The sequence below is a fragment of the Ctenocephalides felis genome, unplaced genomic scaffold (assembly GCF_003426905.1).
Source record: "Ctenocephalides felis isolate EL2017-DRISC unplaced genomic scaffold, ASM342690v1 CF-g0.4_SCAFFOLD_03571, whole genome shotgun sequence".
Classification (NCBI taxonomy): Eukaryota; Metazoa; Arthropoda; class Insecta; order Siphonaptera; family Pulicidae; genus Ctenocephalides; species Ctenocephalides felis.
In genome coordinates this window covers 5,226,746-5,246,900 of record NW_020539725.1, presented here as the reverse complement: position 1 = coordinate 5,246,900, position 20,155 = coordinate 5,226,746, and positions in this window count along the sequence as shown.

Genomic DNA, 20,155 nt, shown 5'->3' with positions numbered 1-20,155 from the left:
GTATTCAAATGAATCCAAAATCTAAGTGATTGTTCAATTGTTTGTCAATCAAATTAATGTTTTCTAGTAAATACCTACCTAGATTGCTAGTTCAATTCGAAAGGACAACTAAATGTGTATGAGTGATAGTCGTGGTCCTGACCATCCGGCGTGACAGTTTATACCGCAAACATGGCCCGCTGCTTTTACCAAACTGCTCCGAGACCGAAACGTTTCGGTCTAGTCTCAAAACTTTGTATACGATGTACATAACACAATGAAATTCCTAAATTGTTCAGGACCTCTTCTATATATTCTGTGAATTATATTAGCTCGGTTATTCCGTGAGGTGAGAGAGCAACGACAGACAGGATAGTTTGAATTTTGAAAGTCCCATTGCGCCGTTGAACGATTTTACATCATAATTGCCAGCTGAAAGGTTCAAGTTTCGCTAATGTAGAATAGAGTGATGAGAGACGCTAATTTTATGGGTACTAAATTATTTCTACGTATTGAAATATTAAATTTAGAATCATAGACAGTACATAATCTAAATTAATAATTAAAAGATATCAATATATAATCATCAGTCTTATATCCAGTATTTATATCAAATATAGTCAGTTACTTGTATGCCTGTACTTACTTTTACAAATAAATTTAAATCAGGTTAAATTAATTTGGAAATAGTTGGAACTAACATTTTGATTTGCTAGACAAACTTATAGTTTTTTTCTATTTTAAGTCTATTTGATCACCTATAGATTCATGAAGTATTTTTTATTGAGTTGGACGTTACACGATTTATGTCACTGACAGCGCAATTTTTACAAGTTGTGACAACTGTACACGTACTAGCATCAAGTGTCTAGTAGTTTATGATCAAATAAAAAATACGACTTTATGTAGGCTTATAGTAACGGGTAAACACGCTGCCTTGTGTGAACAGGGTCGCGAGTTCAAACCCCTGCTCAGCACAACCTGATATCGTGCAGAAGCGATATCGATTTTCGCTTAAAAATGTAGGACAAAAATATGTTTCCAGTTAGAAATATCCATTTTCAGGCACTGCGATGTGAAATGTTAATAGGAAATTATTCATGCTTTTCTTCCTTAAATCGAGTTGGAGTTTACCTCAGCTCACGGTCCTGCTCATACTGCTTGATTTCATTCCGCCATACACACATTTACTTTGATTGTAAAATATAAAGATGTAAAATTTTATCTCCAATAGAAAGTCAATGAATTGATAATTGCAAATAAAAACTAGTTGTATTTTGCAAGTAGAATGAGCTTTCTTATTTCGATCAAATATCAAAACTGTTTATTTTAAAAACAAGGAATTTGTTTTATAAGGAACCTTTAATTCTTCTTTCAATATTTTTACAATTTAATAAATTTCTGTATACCTATAATATTTTAGCAGGTCTATCTTGGATAGTTTTATGATAAAAATTACTTCATTATCGATATTTGCTAAAAACTAATGAAAACGATAATCAGCAGTTATCTTTCCAACAATTTTAAAATTTTCAAAATCAGCTTATGGAAAGAAGTGCTGGTTAGTTTTTGACAAAGGTAGGTGTTACCGTCTTGCATAAGCAGTGCAATAATATAACGATATTAGTATTTGAGAGAACAGAGCTTCCGATTAGAATGATTCTAAAAACATTTGATTTGTACTGACGGGAGATGTGCTAATTCGTTTTTGGCTAAGGCAGGTCCAGCAGCCTCGAATATACGGAGCAAAAATAAACAAAATTGCGATTTTTGATTTTGAACGAAGCATCCGATTATGATAAATCTCAAAACATTTTGCAAGGCAATTTTTTTTATTCAAATATTAAATTATTTTTAATATTGAAAATGGTTTTGCATTTTCAGCTAAAATTCTAAAGTTCACTTATATACTTGCAAAAAATAATTTTAACTTTGCAATTTATGAAGTTTATATAATTCTTAGAAATATGAGATAAGATCCTTCAAGTATAAATTCGCTTGATTAAGATGAGGCATGATATAAAATACAAATAAAGAAGTTACAGTATTTCTAATAATGTATTGGAGAACATTTAAAACAATTGTTATTATACATTTGTCAATTTTTATTGACTGTTTTTTTTATTTCTCAAAATTACGGTCCGGGTTTCAGCTATAAATATTAGTTCAAACTAGTTGGTATTGGTATTTAGCCTTGAGGCAAGTTACATGAGCTTCCCGATATGTGTAAATAATCGACTTAAACAATAATAAACATACTAATTTATGAGTGATTAAAAGTATTCCGAGTGGATTTATTACACATAATTGAAAACGAACGAACACGTTAACTCGGAGAATTTTCTAAAAGCAAATTTTCACAAATCAATAATTGTTATAATTGAACCAATTTTCGTAGGACGTTAATGTTCATCAAGACCAAGTAATCTATCGTTATACCAAGTGAATCATCTAATTTTAATTTTAAAAAACGTCAACAAAACTACTCATTTTCTCAAACTTTGATGAATTTTTAAAATTAAACTACTTGTCGTCAGGCCGTAATATTTCAGTAAGTTCTATAAGACCATGATATACATCCCCAAAGAAAGTTTCATAAAAATCGGCTTAAATTTTTTTTTCAACAGATTATTACAAGAAAACGGCTCGGTAGATTTTTACCTAAAACTAATCAGTATTATTCCCAACTAATATCTTTCGAACAGTTTTTGATTTTTTAAAATCGATTCGGTAGAATGAGCTTAAATGTGGACGAAAAGTTTAATACTCTTTTTCAAATTACAAAGAAACGGCACGGCAGATCCTCTCACAAAACCAATTTTTGCAAACTTTGACGAATTTTTAAAGCTAAACGACAAGGCCCTACGACAAGGTAATATTTTAGTATGATCTAGAAGACTATGATCTACCGTCAAAAAAAATCATAAAAATCGTCAATTTTTTTTTTTTTTAACTTTATCACAAGAAAACGACCTGGCCGATCTTTACCAAAAACTAATTAGCACGATTCCCAACCAATATCTTTCGAAGGGTTTTTGAATTTTCAGAATTGCGTTCTAAAACGTGCACAACAATTTTTTCACTTTTCTGCTATTTATAAGGCAACGGCTTGGACGATCGTCGCACAAAACTCAGAAACGCTAGTCATCATGGAGATACGTCGAAAGACTTTTAAATTTTTGAAATCGGTCGAACAGTTTTTGAGAAAACGTCGATTTACGGCAAAAAATCTGTTCACATACACGCACACGCACACACATACTTTTTCCAAATTTGGTTTCATTCGATTCAGAATAGCTTGAAACGTCGAGAAAACTTAAAATTAGCGAATCGGATTTTTTGATGAAAACATAAACTTCTCCTTTGGGAAGTTAATAAATATTTAATATGTTCTTCGGATTTTTGTAGTGTTGGCTAAATTAATCGTTTAATTTAATTATATCATTTATCGCCACAAACATAACCTTATGCCCATATTTTTACCATCCTAAATAATCATCTTCCTGAAAACATCGTTTACGGGCAATTTCCTTCGCCGTCCGCCAACGGGCGGCCCGGCTTGCACCGTCGCTGCACCCCCAGCGGCATGTGATGTCATTAAATGCGTTCCCCAGTTCAAATGTAAGCATCGCACCGGGACTATCTTGATGGGCCTCTGGCTTATGTGAAGTGTGCACTTCTCTTGTAATTATGTTACAAAACATGTAATATGTTTACAATGCAAATAGACTCTCTCTGTATGCACTAGATTATATAGAGCGGACGCCATAATGGTATCGCTATCGCTATGGGGCGGTTTTTGATAGGGTGCACGGTCAAAAGAGCAGCAACGCGATAACAGGTACTGGTTATAGAGAATATTGAAATCATATTATAATATAAGACAATATTTATGAAAATATTTATATATAGTTTATTTGGCACGACTATTTTCTTGGCGATACAATTATGCACTGCTTAATAAGCACTAGGGTTTATTCAAAAACCGACATTTCAGAAAATCGGTTTTCTAATTGTAAATTCTCTGGTAAACCAGTTTTAACAGATTTTCGAATTCTTCATAAAAATTTTTTGATTGAATATTTTGTAATAACAAAAAATGTAGGCATTTAAAGTAGTTTTTAACTGAGTGTTGTTATCGTTCACTTTTATGGATAGTAAACAAATTTATTAACTTCCCGAAGGAGAAGTTTATGTTTTCATCAAAAAATCCGATTCGCTAATTTTATGTTTTCTCGACGTTTCAAGCCATTCTGAATCGAATGAGACCAAATTTGGAAAAAGTATGTGTGTGTGTGTGTGTGTGTGTGAACAGATTTTTTGCCGTAAATCGACGTTTTCTCCAAAACGGCTGGACCGATTTCAAAAATTTAAAAGCCATTAGATGTATCTCGATGAAGACTATTAGTGCAGTAAACGGAGAGGAAAAAAGGGTATAACCTCTGAATTTTTTTACTGTGCTCCGAATTGAATGAAATTTTGGAATTAGGTTCATCTTATCCTCAAGTTCAAAAGTGAAAACAATTCGGGTTGCGCCATCACCCCCCGGGGGGATGACACCCCTTCTCAATTGCGTAATTATATTTTTTCAAAATAACGTCGGAAATCGATAGAAGAACTAATTATAAGAATAAAATGTCTTCTATAGTTTTTCAAAAAAACTAATACTTTTCAAGTTACTGGCCACTAAAAATTCATATATTTTTGACGTTTTTCTTCGTTTTTTTTGCAAATATCTCCTAAAATATACATTTTAACAAAAATCATGCAATGAACAAAATAATGTCAATAAAAATCTTAATAAATCGGTATTACATAAAGTGTTCTGGGAAAAATATTAAGCAAGATTTGATAGAGCAAAGTCGTTTTTTATTTCGTTCAAGTTTTAATTGTTGTATTTAAAGCCATCTAGTGTCGAGGTTTTACATTTTATGCATTTCGGTGAAATTGGGTTTTATAGTGCTCAACATAAGCTTTAAAATGAGTGCTGTTACAAGTTTTTACGTGTAAAATGAGTGAGCTATCATGCAAATAAGAAGCATATACGAAGATTTTTTCTTTTAAATCATATGGTTTAATGAGCGCTATTTCCACCAGAATTAAAGTAATTCACATTCCATCTAGAATTCACTTCATTATAGATATTTTGATAGAGTCTAGCAGATTCACTACTTTAGTACAAACTATTTTCAGAAAACCCACGATTTTATAAAAACTTTTTTTTTCAATTTGCGCGGCCGCGCAGTCTTTAAACATTCATAACTCTGTCAATTTTTGTGTGAAAGAAAAATAATAAAAAACAATAATAAGCCAGAAAGATCCCTTTGATTTTTATCTATATGCTTTTATACGTATCTTTTATTCTTTTTGAGATATAATGAAAATAATTTCGATTTTTAAAAAAAATGGAGAAAAAAGTTTTTATAAAATCGTGGGTTTTCTGAAAATAGTTTGTACTAAAGTAGTGAATCTGCTAGAATCTATCAAAATATCTATGATGAAGTGAATTCTAGATGGAATGTGAATTACTTTAATTCTGGTGGAAATAGCGCTCATTAAACCATATGATTTAAAAGAAAAAATCTTCGTATATGCTTCTTATTTGCATGATAGCTCACTCATTTTACACGTAAAAACTTGTAACAGCACTCATTTTAAAGCTTATGTTGAGCACTATAAAACCCAATTTCACCGAAATGCATAAAATGTAAAACCTCGACACTAGATGGCTTTAAATACAACAATTAAAACTTGAACGAAATAAAAAACGACTTTGCTCTATCAAATCTTGCTTAATATTTTTCCCAGAACACTTTATGTAATACCGATTTATTAAGATTTTTATTGACATTATTTTGTTCATTGCATGATTTTTGTTAAAATGTATATTTTAGGAGATATTTGCAAAAAAACGAAGAAAAACGTCAAAAATATATGAATTTTTAGTGGCCAGTAACTTGAAAAGTATTAGTTTTTTTGAAAAACTATAGAAGACATTTTATTCTTATAATTAGTTCTTCTATCGATTTCCGACGTTATTTTGAAAAAATATAATTACGCAATTGAGAAGGGGTGTCATCCCCCCGGGGGGTGATGGCGCAACCCGAATTGTTTTCACTTTTGAACTTGAGGATAAGATGAACCTAATTCCAAAATTTCATTCAATTCGGAGCACAGTAAAAAAATTCAGAGGTTATACCCTTTTTTCCTCTCCGTTTACTGCACTAATAGTCTTCATCGAGATACATCTAATGGCTTTTAAATTTTTGAAATCGGTCCAGCCGTTTTGGAGAAAACGTCGATTTACGGCAAAAAATCTGTTCACACACACACACACACACACACATACTTTTTCCAAATTTGGTCTCATTCGATTCAGAATGGCTTGAAACGTCGAGAAAACATAAAATTAGCGAATCGGATTTTTTGATGAAAACATAAACTTCTCCTTCGGGAAGTTAATAAATTTGTTTACTATCCATAAAAGTGAACGATAACAACACTCAGTTAAAAACTACTTTAAATGCCTACATTTTTTGTTATTACAAAATATTCAATCAAAAAATTTTTATGAAGAATTCGAAAATCTGTTAAAACTGGTTTACCAGAGAATTTACAATTAGAAAACCGATTTTCTGAAATGTCGGTTTTTGAATAAACCCTAGTGCTTATTAAGCAGTGCATAATTGTATCGCCAAGAAAATAGTCGTGCCAAATAAACTATATATAAATATTTTCATAAATATTGTCTTATATTATAATATGATTTCAATATTCTCTATAACCAGTACCTGTTATCGCGTTGCTGCTCTTTTGACCGTGCACCCTATCAAAAACCGCCCCATAGCGATAGCGATACCATTATGGCGTCCGCTCTATATAATCTAGTGCATACAGAGAGAGTCTATTTGCATTGTAAACATATTACATGTTTTGTAACATAATTACAAGAGAAGTGCACACTTCACATAAGCCAGAGGCCCATCAAGATAGTCCCGGTGCGATGCTTACATTTGAACTGGGGAACGCATTTAATGACATCACATGCCGCTGGGGGTGCAGCGACGGTGCAAGCCGGGCCGCCCGTTGGCGGACGGCGAAGGAAATTGCCCGTAAACGATGTTTTCAGGAAGATGATTATTTAGGATGGTAAAAATATGGGCATAAGGTTATGTTTGTGGCGATAAATGATATAATTAAATTAAACGATTAATTTAGCCAACACTACAAAAATCCGAAGAACATATTAAATATTTATTAACTTCCCAAAGGAGAAGTTTATGTTTTCATCAAAAAATCCGATTCGCTAATTTTATGTTTTCTCGACGTTTCAAGCCATTCTGAATCGAATGAGACCAAATTTGGAAAAAGTATGTGTGTGTGTGTGTGTGTGTGTGAACAGATTTTTTGCCGTAAATCGACGTTTTCTCCAAAACGGCTGGACCGATTTCAAAAATTTAAAAGCCATTAGATGTATCTCGATGAAGACTATTAGTGCAGTAAACGGAGAGGAAAAAAGGGTATAACCTCTGAATTTTTTTACTGTGCTCCGAATTGAATGAAATTTTGGAATTAGGTTCATCTTATCCTCAAGTTCAAAAGTGAAAACAATTCGGGTTGCGCCATCACCCCCCGGGGGGATGACACCCCTTCTCAATTGCGTAATTATATTTTTTCAAAATAACGTCGGAAATCGATAGAAGAACTAATTATAAGAATAAAATGTCTTCTATAGTTTTTCAAAAAAACTAATACTTTTCAAGTTACTGGCCACTAAAAATTCATATATTTTTGACGTTTTTCTTCGTTTTTTTGCAAATATCTCCTAAAATATACATTTTAACAAAAATCATGCAATGAACAAAAATAATGTCAATAAAAATCTTAATAAATCGGTATTACATAAAGTGTTCTGGGAAAAATATTAAGCAAGATTTGATAGAGCAAAGTCGTTTTTTATTTCGTTCAAGATTTAATTGTTGTATTTAAAGCCATCTAGTGTCGAGGTTTTACATTTTATGCATTTCGGTGAAATTGGGTTTTATAGTGCTCAACATAAGCTTTAAAATGAGTGCTGTTACAAGTTTTTACGTGTAAAATGAGTGAGCTATCATGCAAATAAGAAGCATATACGAAGATTTTTTCTTTTAAATCATATGGTTTAATGAGCGCTATTTCCACCAGAATTAAAGTAATTCACATTCCATCTAGAATTCACTTCATCATAGATATTTTGATAGATTCTAGCAGATTCACTACTTTAGTACAAACTATTTTCAGAAAACCCACGATTTTATAAAAACTTTTTTCTCCATTTTTTTTAAAAATCGAAATTATTTTCATTATATCTCAAAAAGAATAAAAGATACGTATAAAAGCATATAGATAAAAATCAAAGGGATCTTTCTGGCTTATTATTGTTTTTTATTATTTTTCTTTCACACAAAAATTGACAGAGTTATGAATGTTTAAAGACTGCGCGGCCGCGCAAATTGAAAAAAAAAGTTTTTATAAAATCGTGGGTTTTCTGAAAATAGTTTGTACTAAAGTAGTGAATCTGCTAGACTCTATCAAAATATCTATAATGAAGTGAATTCTAGATGGAATGTGAATTACTTTAATTCTGGTGGAAATAGCGCTCATTAAACCATATGATTTAAAAGAAAAAATCTTCGTATATGCTTCTTATTTGCATGATAGCTCACTCATTTTACACGTAAAAACTTGTAACAGCACTCATTTTAAAGCTTATGTTGAGCACTATAAAACCCAATTTCACCGAAATGCATAAAATGTAAAACCTCGACACTAGATGGCTTTAAATACAACAATTAAAACTTGAACGAAATAAAAAACGACTTTGCTCTATCAAATCTTGCTTAATATTTTTCCCAGAACACTTTATGTAATACCGATTTATTAAGATTTTTATTGACATTATTTTGTTCATTGCATGATTTTTGTTAAAATGTATATTTTAGGAGATATTTGCAAAAAAACGAAGAAAAACGTCAAAAATATATGAATTTTTAGTGGCCAGTAACTTGAAAAGTATTAGTTTTTTTGAAAAACTATAGAAGACATTTTATTCTTATAATTAGTTCTTCTATCGATTTCCGACGTTATTTTGAAAAAATATAATTACGCAATTGAGAAGGGGTGTCATCCCCCCGGGGGGTGATGGCGCAACCCGAATTGTTTTCACTTTTGAACTTGAGAATAAGATGAACCTAATTCCAAAATTTCATTCAATTCGGAGCTCGGTAAAAAAATTCAGACCTAAAACGCTCCGTTTACTGCACTATATCGTTTCTGAGTTTTGTGCGGCGATCGGCCGGGCCGTTTCTTTGTAAAATGCAGAAAAGTGAAAAATTTTTTCTCCACGTTTTAGCCCGCAATTCTGAATCGATTCTGAAAATTCAAAAACCATTCGATAGATATTGGTTGGGAATCGTGCTGATTAGTTTTTGGTAAAGATCGGCCGGGCCATTTTCTTGTAATAAAGTTTTTTAAAAAAAAAATTCGACGATTTTTATGATTTTTTTTTGACGGTAGATACCATAGTTTTCTAGGTCATACTAAAATATTACGGCCCTACGACAACTCGTTTAGCTTTAAAAATTCGTCAAAGTTTGCAAAAATTGGTATCGTTTTTTTGACATTTGTCAAAATTAGACTTTTGATCGACGTTTTCTCAAAAACGCCTGAACCGATTTCAGAAATTTAAAAGCCATTAAATGTATCTCAGTGAGGACTATCGTTTGTCAGTTTTGTGCGACGATCTGTCAAGCCGTTTCTTTGTAATTTGAAAAAAAGTGTTAAACTTTTCGTCCACATTTAAGATCATCCTACCGAACCGATTTAAAAAAATCAAAAACTGTTCGAAAGATATTGGTTGGGAATGGTACTAATTAGTTTTAGGTGAAAATCTACCGAGCCGTTTTCTTGTAATTAACTGTTGAAAAAAAAACTTAAGCCGATTTTTATGGAATTTTTTTTAACGATATATACCATGGTCTTATAGAACTTACTGAAATATTACGGCCTTACGGCAAATAGTTTGATTTTAAAAATTCATCAAAGTTTGAGAAAATGAGTAGCTCTTTTGACATTTGTTAAAATAAAAATTAGACTATTTACTTGGTATAATGATAGAGTACTTAGTCTAGAACATAATAAACTATTGAAGTCCTGGAAACTGGTTCAATTATAAAAATTATTGATTTTTGAAAATGTGCTTTTAGAAAATACTCCGAGTCAAAGTGTTCGTTCGTTTTCAATTATGTGTAATAAATCCACTCGGAGAACTTTTTATAACTCATAAATTAATTTATTTTTTATTGATTAAGTCGATTATTTAAAAATATCGGGAAGTTCATGTAACTCGCCTCAAGGCTAAATACCAAACCAACTAGTTTTAATTTTAATTAGTATGACAAAGAAATAATAGTTGATCTGAATTAAATAACTTTGAAAATAATTATTTGTTATTATTGCATCATTTTCACCTATAGGAATATAAATATTTTTATATTCACTATCATAACAAAAGAGTTCGAATAACTAAAAATAATATATTTTTATTTTAGTTCTAAAAACAATTAAGCAAAACCCCGTGTATTTTCTATTCGGAACAATTTTAATTAAGTAATTTCAAACATTCTAATTATTTTTTGTTCAATAAAATATTATTTCAAAAAAACGAGAACGCCTATTGATATGTTATTAAGAAGAGTTCTTTGTTTACTCACAATATTTTCCGAAATAGAAAATACTCTTTCTCTCGCAACTAGGCTTAATCGTTTTTTAATAATAATTCTAAGTTTTTAGTTCTTTAATTTGAGGCTTCTATGGCTATTTTTTTTAAAAAAAATAGAGTAGAAGAAGTCGCTTCTTCAACAAAAAGTCACATTAATTTAAATTAATATATATGCCGATATAAAAATCTTAATTAATATATACATTAGAGAAAAGATAATGCAAAACCGAATCTTTCTTAATAGACTGATATGATTCCAAATGTTATCGAACCGATATGATTCCAAGAACCAAATTTGGCTATATTTGTCATTTTCTACTTAAATAGTGAAAACCGATTTTTTCTCTAAAAATCGGTTTTCAAATTTCATATTTTTTGGCAAAAAGCTGTTTTTTTAAAAAAGACAAACCCTAATAAGGACTCATGATACATGATTTTATAGGATTTGCCACGGGATTTTTTCCGCAGAACAGACTTTCACAACACTTTCATAACAAGTTTCAGGATTTTTTAATCATTACCATGAGAATACATTTGTATACTAAAACTCACACTTCTTAACCGTTTTTCTAAGGAGTGCTTTCCGCGGAAGTGACGCTGCTTAATATATTTATTTATTACATAGGTACATATATTGTATATTATTCAAGATCACCAAGAAAAATGTATTTGAATAGTATTTAAAAAATAAAATCGCATTTCTAATGAACTGAAAATTAAAATTTTCAATAGTTTAAATTTAGTGATAAATTTTGAAGTAAAGGCTGACACATAAGATGTAGTCCACATCATGTACACAGTAGATGATGTCCATGGACAAAAGTTGTGACAACAGGTAAGGTCGTCCATAGACGACACTCGTAGCGCAAGAGTCAATAATGAAATATTACAATAACAAACTAAAATTGACAATAATTTAACATAGAGCAATATGTGTGTTTGTTTTAAAAGTTCAAAAATCTAAATGAAATTACTTTAAATCTTGAATGAAATTAACATGTTTATTTATCACTTAATATTTAAATGCTCATTAATCACTTAAAATATTCAGCAGGCAGCATTTGTACAACTCGTACCTTTTCCAACTATATTTTTTTTTAATAAAAATGTTAAAGTATCAACGCAAGCAATTTATAATACATTTTCATTCGGCCAAAATATATAAAACAATAATTTGCATTTTAATTAAAAAAATTGACGGTAACAAACTCATAATTAACTATAGTATAAAATGTCTCTTTCGATGTATAGTATACATAAGTCTCTCGATTTTTACTACAAAATATTAGCAGAGGCGTGGCATAGTAATTTTGTTTCTAAACTATTTACGATTGTAAATTCGTAGAACAATAAAAAAGTTGAATAAATGAAGACAATTTGCTATTTGTCTCCTAGAATCAATTTTACTACTAGTTATATTTGTGTTCTGACTAATTGATATTTGTTAGGAATAAGATAAGTAGGTATATGCAAGTGCAAATGCAAGTATTGAGGTTTGTATGAATTTGGTCAGATTTAGAATGGAAATATACGGATCATAATCTTAAATGTACCTGTGTAATACTTTCAAAATAATCCATAGAATAAATCATATGTGAATAATTATGGAAAAAGTTGGATTTGAATTATCAGTACGTATTAATTCACATCATTTTTTGACGTAAAAAGAATTTGTATAAAGACTAAAAAAAGAATAAACTTAAAAAATTATCTGTAAAATAAAATTGTAAAATTCTCGATTTTTCCTTTTGTGATTTTTTTTATTCTACAAAAATAAAATTGTAAAGAGTAGTTATTATATTTTGACAAATCGGGATATCTATTGATTCTTTTAGATCTAATGCATTGTTATTAACTTAGCTGAATATATTGCACACTTCTTAATAGTTTACTCGTTTAGTTATATATAAACATAGACATTATTTGATAGCAATGATAGGTTGACTAGGAACAAATGAGGGCGGAAAGTCATTATACATGTTTGAACTTTGGATTTGTTTGAATAAGGTTGCGGCGGCATGAAAATATGAATGCATTGCAAATATTTGAGTAAAACCGATATCGGATACAAACATTACCATTGTGTGAGCTTTTGGTTGTTTTTCATTTAATTATAGAAGAAAAAAACTGAATGCAAAGGTTGATTCTGAACATAGCGCATTCATATACTATAAATAGTAGTCTTCTAACTGCAAAAATTAATTTTTGATCATCGCGATTTAAGCTCAAATTTGTGTTTCTTAATGATTTTTAATGTGTAATATGTTTTACTAATACAAATAAAATATATAGTATCATGGGTAATGGAAAATTTCATCATTAATGAATGTAAATTACAATTATTATTATAATAAAAATGAAAGATATAGTGTATTCTGCAATACAATTTACATGTGCCCACATTTATAATATATGTCTTGGACAATTTACATTTTCAATAGAGACAAACAAATATTTTAATATCCTTTAAGATCTCATTGAAAATTGCTTGTTACTACTTACACCTGTTACAATAAGCCCCTAGCTTCCCTGAACCATTTTTTTTTATTTTATAAGTACAGAATTCAACTTATTTTATAGCGTATTAAGAGAGTTAGATGAATTATTTAATAGTACACTTAAACTTGAGTTTTTTAATAAATTAAGATAGTGTGAAAAACAATTTCTAAATGGCGTATAAAAAGTTTTAATCGTAAAAAGTGCTATTTGCAATTATCGCAGAAGTTTTGAAAAATAAGTTTATCTTAAGTGAAATTAACTTTTAAGTTAAATGTTTATGAATTGTCTTAGACAGTTTTTATAAATATAAAAGTTTATTTCATTACATAAAATACTCGAAAAGAAAGCATTTAAATTAATAGCATTTTTAATTATTCTTTTATTACAAATGTAGTTTGTGTGCAAGACAATATTTAACAAGTATTAATATAAACCAATGTGTTTATTATTAGACAAAGTAGTTGCTAATATTATTTATTGAAGAACAATTTTTAAACACTAGTTTAGGATATAGTTTAATCATATATAATTATGAAAAACGTTTAATGTTTATTTCAAAATATATTGTAACAACGATAATTTTCTTATATTTTCTATCGCAAATAATATGGAGCTTTTTTATAATAGTTTGCTAATTTCTATAAATATAAATTAGAAAACTTTAGAAAAATGGTTTTTGAATAATAGTTAATTTTAGTAATGGAAGTAAAAATAATATATTAAGAAGTTAGAAATTAAAATTATGTATATATCAATACACAATCTTTATATGTAGGGGGTCCTCTAGTGGCGGACACCTAAGGTTATTTATAAATAAATCAAAAAATATTTTACGAAATGTTTATTAAATTATAACATATCTTAGATGACAAAGTTAGGAATCAAACTAAATTAACAAAAACGCAACCTTTGCTAAAAAATAATTAATACTATCAATCAAACTTTGGTAATAAAAAATATGATTTCAACAAGTGGCACCTAGTACCGGACATTTCAAAATAACCTGCATTGATTACATATGTAGCCATCTCTACTCTGGAATGTCTGCACATGTGTGTTTGACAAATATTCTTAAATATTGCAAAAAAAAGTCACTATTCATCCACCCTTTTGGCTGGGCCACACCGATGCTCTCAGCTGGTGCATTCACCGTAAGCTTTGAATTTTTTATTTTTTTTTTGATTTGATAAATGGATTTAAACTCAAAATATATTAAACAAAATATAATAATGCGTTAATGCAAATTGTAGGAAAACTTCCTTGCTAACTTACATGGAAAAATTAACTCACAAAAATAAATTAAATTAATTTTCAAGAAAATATTTTAAATTAGATTATAGTCCAGTCATTTAACCTTAGGAAAGAATCTCGGAACCCGAGACTATGAAATATAATAAATGGGGGTAGCCGTGGCCATGTGCACCACAGGTGATGCTTGGCGCGTGATCATGGCCCCTTTCACTTGTATTTTGAAATGAAAATATTTATACTCGCTTAAATAATACGTGTTAAATAGAGTGTCCGGCACTAGGTGCCGTCCGGTGTTACGGGACTTCCCCCTATTGATAAAAAATATATCATAGCTGTTGATACATAATATATAACTCAAGTTCTGTATATTCTTTGGTCATTCGATCAAAAATGTTAATTCCTTGATGAAGAGCTTAAATTGCTTTCGACCAAAAAAATTTTCCTCAGAATCTCGAAGATGTATAGGACTTTTTGCCTGAAAATAATAAACTTGATGCATGATACCCAACGCACACTTTTGAACATCGTTGTAACTTATCAAATTATCTACGCAAAATTTAATTTTTGGCATGAACTACTAATGCTCAACTTACAACAAAATAACAAACAAAGTGATGTATCTATATACAAATAATAGTCATTATGAAAATAATCGATCTACAGATCATATTAACGTAGGGCGCTGTCTAAGTATAATAATAGGAACTTGTCACTACCGCATACTGGCACAATCGTACCCAGTCTCCCCTACTACACACATACCTACAAGTTTTCAGACTAAAACTTGTGTGAAGTATTATTGACATCTTCATAGCTTATATAAAAAATGTCTATAATTTTATAAACGTGTGAAAATTTGTTATTTCAAATAATCATCATATTACATTTCAACGTATCGACATCATATCTCTGACTCCTTCCATTTCCTCTATATCTATATTGACTTTGTATATTTCACAGAGTGTATATTGCATATGAAATCAGCCAATAAGATCGAAATATATGCGTATATTTATGTATTTTATTTACAAGTCGTGAGAGCTTCAGCTGATCTAATATTTATATCAACATGTAAAAGCACAACAGTGTGAGCTTTGAGCTTTGATCTTTCAGCGCTTCAGTTCTTCTTTAACTTTGTAAATTAAAATATCGAACGTTGGTATCGAAAAGTATACGGAAGGTGGAAAGTTTTTGAAAGAAAATTGAATTTACGTAAAAAGTTTGGTCATGTTAATAGTCATATAATCAGTTTCATATAGACTTTTTAATAAAAGTATAAAAACGTTATTATTCTAAGTAGTGGGGTATAGCGAAACCCAAAGGTCACATTTTACTTTCAGTGTTACAGCTGTTTTTTTCAAATACAGATTCATTTTAAATTTATCATTAGAGGTGGAATATTATATTTTATATCGACCAGTTGGTTCCTGTTATCCCAATTAGAGAGAGCTTTTCTAGAAGATTTATAAAAAACTTGTGAATATAACCCTTCTATCTATATAGACAAACTGGACTGAAATAATTTTTAAAAGCTTGGACTGTTCCTAGTGTGACTTCATAATTCATGTACTAGTTGGTCATGAAATTGAAAATTACAAAATTAATAAGAATTTAGTGATTAGGTTTTAACACTGACGTTATTGAAAAGCTTCTGATTGACGCTCATACGGTGTTTCTTCCATTCAGGACAGAATTTTTGGAAAAATACTTAACTGACTTAGCAACTTATGTCTGGCAAATCCAGAAAGTCTGCTATGAGCCGTAGTGTATGACGATATCACAACTTTTTATGGTTGTTCTATGACTTTCAAAATCAATTTTCTTTACTACTTCGATGATATGTTCGTCCAGAGTGAGATTCATCATAGGAAAATTACTGTTCAACTTAGATGCTCTTGGTCAATTTTTTTTTATTGAATATTTGATCAAAGACTTTTCGAATAAGTGATTTATGTTTTTAAGCAGAATTTGGTGCAATCAAATATTTTGAAATAATAGAAAATCAATATATGGAAGTATTTTTGTTATTGATAAAACTATAATCGATAATATATAACCCTATAATTACTCTCCGAAACTTACCTTTGAAATAGTTCAAAATTTACATTACAAAAATTATAATAAATTTCATAATAAAGTTCAATAAAATTCAAAGAAACTCTAATTCAAAGTAAATTTATACAAGTTACAGCAATTATTATACGCTAACTGTATATGAAAAATAACACTTAAAATAAGAATTTATGTCACTTTAATGAAACTAATGAGCAAACATAGTCTAAACAAAAATATAAATGAAAATTTTCAATATTATTTGTTTCTTATTCTTCATTATATATGTTAAAACTATAAGCCTAAAATTCTAAATCTATCATCTAAATTCAATAAACTGTTTAAAAAATATTTGTTGGTAATCATTGCGATTATGAAGGTTTTGGTAAAAATTTGTAATAAATTGTTGATTTTTTTTTGTCGACGATTTCGATGATACTTTGTACGACGATAGATTTTGCTATCTAAAATATTATATTATCGGCCTACGATAAGCGGTTGAATTATAAAAAATCACCAAAGATGAATTCTGTGTTTTGTACCTCAGCGTCAGACTGTGTTTTGTACTGTAATCAGTAACTACTGATTACAGCTGACGCCCACGTAATAAAATTCATTTATAAAAAAAGAAATAAAATTTGTTAAACAAATTAGTTTAAATTATAAAGATGCTATCAGTATATTTGAACGACATCAATTGTAAATTGCATTGATCATTGATTGTCTAAATAGCTGAAACTCAATTCTTATTGATTAAGTTTTTTATGTGTACGTATCGTAAAGTTCAAGCAACTTACCTTACGGCAAAATGCCACTTACAACTAGTTATATTATCATTTATACTATTTTGTTAACGTACATCAAATGCATACAAAAATGGTTGCAACTATATTTTTTACAATATTTCCTTTATTTCAAGTACCTTGATGGTGTTTTTATTAACACTCGAAGTTACTTAGCGATCAACCGGAAAAATCAGATAATGGACCCGAGAAAGCATCCAATATTACTATAATGATATATAATATCAATATATTTCGAGTTAGATACGTTCGAGTGATTCATATATACGAAGTAGGTAATTCCTTTGGGAAATGGCGCATCTGTTCATATTTATTTCCTTATACAGAATTTTTGCTCCGTCCATAGAGCGAGTTACATCAATTATATTGGTGAATGGCAAACACGGAGTGTTCATAATAGGCATACAAATACATTGGAATATTTCCGGGAAACGGAATGAAAATGAGGAAAAATAGCAATTATCGCCGAATCTGGAAAGTAAGACCGTATATATTAGTCAAGCGACTATCGTGAACATTGTTCGACACTAAAATTTATTACAACACTAAATAAATACAAATTAAGGTTTTCTGGCATTCTCACGATTTATCTTTTTTAACACTTTATCTAACATATTTATCAGAAGAATTGTATGGAAGTGCATTGCGTTGATTTTGAAGTAAAACTTTTTTAGGCGCGACTAAAAGGTCACTCTGCGAAACCACATGTTACGCCATAAAAACTGATTTCTGATTGGCTGTCGACGTGGTCATTCAAAATGTGTTGATGTAATCGTCTTCTCATGTGATAGATATATTTGTTTCCATTCTTTAGTTATCAAATCACTGGATTACCAAATTTCAAATGTCAACCAATGTTGTGAGGTTATGTTGGAACATAGATTTAATGAAAATCAAAAGCATAATACATTTTGTCATTCGTGAATAATTATAATAAAAAACAAATCGAAGATCTAAAAATGCCGTGCTATTTAAGAAACGAAAGTTTGTATTATTATTAGTTGCAACATATCTTTAAGGTAATTAAAATTGAAAGTATTTTTACAGACAAGACAGATTCCTTAGTAGTATTTCTTTCTGTAAGTTGCCATTCACATGATTAAGAAAAATATGTACGTCAACAATTCCATACGAAAATTTGTTATTGTTATACAGGAGGATTATTAACATTCTGAAGTGTAATTTATAGTAATCGCAAAAAAATCGAAAATGAAAATTTTTATAAATCTTCTGAACATTAGAAACCTTAAGGCCAACCTTAGAAAAAATGGATGCATGTGTGTGTGTGTGTGTGGATACAAATTTTCGTCGACGATTTCTGAAACACGGTTCAAATGATGTCAATTATTCAAAAAACATTTGATTGATGTTGATAAGGAGACGTGCTAATTAGTTTTTATCACAGGCAGATCTAGGCGTTTCGAGGATACGGGGCAAAAAGTACCACAAACGGTAACTCAGTTTTTAAGAGAACGGAGCGTCGAATTTTAATAATTCAAAAACATTTTACTTCTATTGCAAGATAAAGAACTGATTAAATTTTTATAAGGGCAGGTCTAGCGGTTTCGGAGATCTAGTGAAAAAAGTAAATAAAATGCCATTTGGCTGTCCAAAATGATCATTTGACATATACACATCAAATTATCAGATATTTTATACATCTATTTGACATATACACATCAAATTATAGAGATTTTAACAACAAATATAAATTTTATTTACAGTCCTATGGGTTTCGTACCAATGTTTATCCGTTAGACGCGGCGCTTACGCGCTCTGATATTTCGTCTCTATGCAGTTAAAGCAGTACGATTGCTTTGAAAAAAAGAAATAAAGGAAACATTTTTTTCAAAAAGTCTTTTTTTCTTCAAAAGTAAATTTGTGTCAAAAATTTATAGTTTCTCAGAAATCTAGTTTTTTCAAAGTTAATGTTTTTCAAAAATGTTAAATTTTTTAAAAAAAAAATTTTTTTGTTGCTAATATTAATAATGCAAAGAAATAACTAAATATTTTTAGAGAAAATTTAAAAGTTCGATGCGTTTTGAGTTCTAATTTGATTCTTAATGAAAGGAAAAAAAATCTAAAAATAGTAAAAGATTGCATTCTAATTCTATGTGGTCTAATTTTTATTGTATTGGTTTCTTGTAAATTTTTAACATTACTTTTGCAACTAAGTTTAACATAATATTTAAAAAATAATCAAAAACGACAATTTTTGTGATTTAAATTGGCCAAAGTTTTTTTATGAATAAACCTTAAATAAATATAGTCAATAGGCCTACGTATTAAATAAAATATTTTTTATTTCTAATCAATAGCAATTAGAAAAAAAAACATTATATTATTAGGCTGATATGTTCAAATAATATAAATCGAATCTTGTATAAATTTTTAGAATTACCACAGATTTTTTTCCGGATATTAATTATTAATAAGTTAATAAATAAAAATCATAGTTGAATAAAAATAATTATATATCTCACAGTACATAAGGTGAAGAATCTGTTTTTTGCTCTATTATTTTATTAAACAACAATTTTAACACTGTTAGTCAATAGTATTTTCTGGTTGCGATTCACATTTCTAAATATATTTTATATACACAAATTTCAGGCAAGAAGGCTCTTTCGATTTATGTTAATTAATTTACTAACAATATTATTAATAAATAATATACCTACTTAAATTAATAATAATTCTAACTATAAAACACAAAATATAATTCAGTGTTTGCAGTAAATTCCTAATTACTGTGTGCAAATATGAGATTTTACGTTGTATATGGTATGTTCATGGTACTGTATAATTAACG